The following is a 5,488-nucleotide window of genomic DNA, read 5'->3' as shown; positions in this document are numbered from 1 at the left end:
GCTTAGAAGGGTTCTCTCCAGGGAGGGGCTGCACAAGCTCTCTCCCATGTGAGAGGGCCCGTTCAAGGTTGTTCATGTTTCTAGGCCTAGCTCCGCGCGCTTGGAGACTCTGGAGGGAGTACCCATCCAGAACCCATGGAACATTCAACATCTCCAGAGGTTCTACCCCTAAGTGAGGCTGCTACGTTTTGGAAAAGGCCCGGTGCCTGTGAAGAAGGCGAATGCCTGTGAGGCCGTTGCGTTTTGGAAAAGGCCCGGTGCCTATGAAGAAGGCGAATGCCTGTGAAGCCGCTGCATTTTGGAAAAGGCCCGGTGCCTGTGAAGAAGGTGAATGCCTGTGAAGCCGCTGCGTTTTGGAAAAGGCCCGGTGCCTATGAAGAAGGCGAATGCCTATGAAGCCGCTGTGTTTTGGAAAAGGCCCGGTGCCTGTGAAGAAGGCGAATGCCTGTGAAGCTGCCGCATTTCAAGAAAGGCCCGGTGCCTGTGAAGAAGGCCAACGCCTATGAAGCTCGCCGCTCGTTGTCGGCGTTCTAGGAACGGGGGTCCCCAGACTTGCCTGCCTGCGGCCTGCGGCGTGGCTCAAAGGGGGCCCCAGCACGGCCCATCTTCATCAACACAGAACCAAGACCCTCGCGAGGGGCCAAGCCTCACGGGGCGGACGACACGAAGCTTCCTCAGGCACGGCCTCATCAGGCTGGCTCGCGAGGAGGCAAAGAGATCAAGGCGGGGTACCTCAGGAGGTGCCCGTGACACAAGCCATGACGACCAAGGGCGCCAGGCAGGTGCCAGCCCGCGCAGTGTCCTCCTTTCCTCTTTGGTGCAAAGGGGGCAAGCGCTACCGCGGAGTACCGAGGCATCAGGCAAAGGTTGCCATTTCGGTGCAACAAGACCAAGACCAGGAGGACTGCAAGACGGAGGTCATCATGGAGCCCAAGATGGCATCACCACCAGAGCTTTGTGCAGGCAAAGACTACTTTTGTCAGGGTAGCTAGTACTAGCTGTCCCTCTTCAAATTAGCCCGCCATTGTTGGCTCCCTTCCCGCTCGATATTTGGGAAGAGGACCAGGGCCCCTATAAATAGGACTAGCCATCCCCCCAGGGGAGGAGAGATCGACAATCGGAGGGAGAGGGTTTTTGGAGAGGAATCAGAGAGAGAGAGAAGGGCGGCCAATCTCCTCCCAGCAGTTCATCGCCCCAGCCAAGAGCAGACCCTCGCAAGGCTGTTCTTCCTTGTAGCATTCATCATCATCAGCCCAAGAGGCAATCCACCACGCCACACACTGGAGTAGGGTATTACACCACAACGGTGGCCCGAACCAGTATAAACCCTGTGTCTCTTGTGTTGTTCTTTCCATAGCTTAGATCTTAGCGAGGTGGAGGGGTGCAGGTAGGTAGGAGGCGAAATCTCTACGCGCACCCCAGTGTTCGAACCTCAAGGGTCTTCCGGAACCCAAAATCTGACATTTGGCGCGCCAGGTAGGGATGCGCCGGAATTCGTCTTTCACCACCCCGTTCTCCTCCGACCATCGCACCCATGTATGACGCTCGTCGGGCCCGCGCCGAGCGCCGGGCCGCTCTCGCTTTCCGCGTCGCCCAGACGGCTCCTATCGGCGGGCGTCCTCACTATTCCCTGTCACCTGCCATCAACGCCGCCACCGGCCCGGCAGGGGACAAGCATCAAGCATCGTCTCAGCATCCGTTCGTGCGGCAAGATGGCCGCACCGCAACTCCCTCGCTCCCCCAGCTGGTTCTTCGTCCCGCGTGCTCCGCGCACCCATGGAGGCTCGAGCTGCGCTCATCGCGGCAAACGAGCTCCTGCGCTACCGTCCCGTCGACGACGTCTATGAAGAATGGCTCGACCGCGTCGCCGAGCTCGTCGCACCGCAAGGGGCTCTCCTGCGCTGTCCGTTCCGCTGCACCGCACCCCGTCCCGCACGGGCGACGAAGCTTTCACGGCGCCCCGGCCGCCCCCTCCTCAAGAAGGCGCCATGGCTCCAAGGCGTGTGGCCCCTAGGCGGAACCCACTCCATCAGGTGCCAGCGCAGCAGGAGCAGAGCTGCCAGGAAGTCCCTCGCCCGCAAGAAGCAGCCCGGGCGCTCCCTACTCCAGCACGTCGCGACCATGCTCCTGCTCCCGCACGTCAAGGCCCAGCTGCAGCGCGTGGGGACATGCAAGACCAAGCTCTCCATCACCCAAGGCCTCCCGTGGCCACAGCAGGCTGCCGTGCCTTCACCACCAAGCTACGCAGTGTCGCGTGGCCCGGCAAGTTCAAGCCAGACCTGCCCCCTCGCTACGACGACACGGCTGACGCTGCGGAGTTCCTCCAGCTCTACAAGCTAGGCATCAAAGCTGCCAACGGAGACGAGAAGGTCATGGCGAACTGGTTTCCCATGGCGCTCAAGGACGGGGCCCGCACCTGGCTCCTGAACCTGGCTCCAGGCACGATCTCCTCCTGGGACGAGATGCGCACCCGCTTCATCGCCAACTTCCAAGGTACTCGCGACCGGCCACCCGCCGTGAGCGACATGCGCCGCATCAAGCAACAACCCGGGGAGACCCTGCAGAAGTACATCCAGCGCTTCAACAATGCACGCCTCAAGATTCCCAGGGTGACTGAGGAGGCCATCATCTCAGCCTTCTCCGACGGCGTGCGTGATGTCAAGATGAAGGAGTAGCTGGCGATATATGAAGACCTGTGCACTTCTTTGGAGCTGTTAAACTTGGCAACCAAGTGCGCCAGGGCTGAGGAAGGGCGTCTCTCCCTCCTTGAGCTGCCTGCCGCGGACCCGGAAGAGAAGAAGCCCAAGGCCAAGGATGTGAAGCGCAAGGGGGCTGCCGTGCTCGCGGCAGAACCAGACACCAAGCGGGGCAGAGATCAGCCCGAACCTTCCAAGGGAAGCCGGTACTATGTGTACCACGACCTCACACCCACAACACCAACGAATGTCAAGAGCTTCGAGCCGTGCGAGAAGGAAGGATCGGCCGTCGCCCCAACCGCGGTGACCGGGGCTACGGTCGAGGAGGAGGAAGGAACGCAGGACGTTGGGAAGACCGTGGCCCGCGCCTAGGGTGGCGCGATCAACCTCACAAGGATCGCTGGCAAGACCCGCCTCGCGAGGGAGACTGGATGGGTCAGCCTCGCGAGGATCGCCCGCAAGGCAACGCAGGCCTCCCTCCGCTGCCGCCGTAACCAAGGAGAAACGAGGACCGCCACCAGGATGAGGGGCTGGGGGCTTCCAGGAGCCGCGCGCGATCGCCTGCATCCTGGGCGGGGCTCAAGCCCCAGCCTCTCAATGCGTCTTCAAGCAGTTCGCCCGCGAAGTGAAAGCAGTCCTCCCCAAGCTCGAAGCCACGCGCCCTCTCAGGTGGTCGGCGTGCGCCATCACGTTCAGCTCAGTAGATCAGCTCAAGTGTGCGGCTACAGCCGGAGTCCTCCCGATGCTTTGTTCCCCAATCATCAGCAACGTGGTGGTCACCAGGACCCTCATCGATGGCGGGGCAGGGCTCAACGTCCTCTCCGTGGAAACATTCAACAATCTCCAAGTGCCCTACAGCCAGCTTCAGCCAACCAAGCCTTTCTCCGGAGTCACCGACGGCTCCACGGTCCCGATTGGGCAGGTCTGCCTCCCTGTCACCTTCGGGGCACGCGACAACTACCGCACCGAGCTCATCGACTTCGACGTTGCTCACATTCGCCTGCCGTACAACGCCATCCTCGGGTACCCAGCGCTGGCCAAGTTCATGGCCGTAACCCACCACGGCTACAACGTCCTCAAGATGCCAGGAAGTGGCGGAGTCATCACGGTGCCCTGTGAAGAGAAGGATGCGGTGTGTTCCCTGGAACAAGCCTTTCAGGCTGCGTCACTGGAAGACCTAGATCGCGGAAGCAGGAGGCTTCCCGAGACCACCCCCAAGAAGAAGAAGACATCGTCCGGCCCGGCTCCTCAGGAGGCAGGCCCCTCTGGGCCCGTGCCTGCCCAGGGGGAACCTCCTTCCATTGCATAGGAAAGCGCGCCCGGCGCCCTCCTCAGGCAGGGCTCAGGGGCTCTCCCCTGGAGGGCCACCGACCTGGCTAGGGTCACGAGGGAGGCGCTTGGGCACCACATGGAGGCGTGTTTCGAAGCACGTTTCCCTCAAGAAGGAGTGAAGCAAGGAGAGCCAGACCCTTAGGAGTTCGTCAGCAAGGCCATTCAGGAGCTACAGGAGTCAAGAGTCATGAAAGGCGGCCGCCGTCTACCAGCAGTGGCTCCCCATCCAGGCGAGGATGGCGGGCTGCGCGTCTGCATCGACATACCAGGGCTCAACCGAGTCGCCTCTCTAGAGCGCCTCTGGCCCTCGCGAGTGGGGCACTGTGGAGGTCCACCCCACATCTACGTTCGCATGCCTTACGGCTTGCCGAACGCGGCTGCCACGTACCATCGCCTCATGAGGGGCATCATGGAGGCACAAGAGGCCAGGCGTTCCGCAGCCCTGGCGGAGATGGAGATGGTCCGTGGGGAGCCGCCAGCACCTTCGGAGCCTCCTGAGGCCCCCGGGCCTGGGGGCTCGTGAGGATCGGCTTCCGCAGCCCACCGAATCTACTACACCAACACCCCTTCGTTCTCAACGTCATCAGGTGACATCTTTCAAGTTTCACTTCCAGCTGGGAGCGCCCCCCCAGGGCTGCATTATTCCCAGGCCGCGTGGGTCCGTCCCTGCGGCATGTATCCTTTTTATTTCATGTTGTTATCTTACCTTATTGGGGGCGCCCCTCGGGCTGCATGATCCCCAAGTCGCTCGGGCCAGACCCAGCGGCATGTGTCCCATTTGCTTTTATTCCCGGTTATGCGTTATACCCACCATGCTTGATTATGTGATGCCGGTCCACGGCACCTCTTCTTCTCCATGCCGACCACTTGCACGTTAAAGGGGGGGGGTACCTGAGCATCACGACTCAGGGCTCTTACTGGCTCTCCAGCCCTCACCCTCTGGCCTTGTCCACGGCATCGCGACCTGGCATACCAGCGACGGCTGAGACCAGCTCGAGGGCGGGACCCGAGGACGTAGAGTGCCGACATCTAACCGAACTTGCAGGGACACATCACAAGATAAGGCCCAGTGCCAGGCGCAACCCACCTAGAGGTAGGGCCCCGTGAGTCCCGCGCTGGCTCACGGGTGCCCAGATACACCTCGCCAGGCCCTACCGTGCCAGCCACGTGTCAGGGCGGGGCTGTACACGCCCCGGGGGCTCCTCCCGGAAGGGCCCCCCTCCCACGTACCAGTGGAAGCACCATGCTTCGTGCTGGCTGACGACACTACCGAGGAGCGGCTATGCCCGTACACATACGGAAGCGCTATGCTCCGCGCTGGTGATAAACAACTGAGGGTGGCCCCCGGGCCGCATCAACCTCAGGGAGCCCAGAGCTCAGTGTCTAGCCTCATCGTAACGCCTACCGTCAGGAGTGCCGCGCGAGGGGGCTGGGCACGGGGGCTGCGCCTGGGTCACGCC

Source organism: Triticum dicoccoides, chromosome 2A (genome assembly GCF_002162155.2).
Source record: "Triticum dicoccoides isolate Atlit2015 ecotype Zavitan chromosome 2A, WEW_v2.0, whole genome shotgun sequence".
In the NCBI taxonomy this organism is placed as follows: Eukaryota; Viridiplantae; Streptophyta; class Magnoliopsida; order Poales; family Poaceae; genus Triticum; species Triticum dicoccoides.
The sequence above is the reverse complement of the archived record's forward strand: the minus strand, read 5'-3'. Positions refer to the sequence as shown.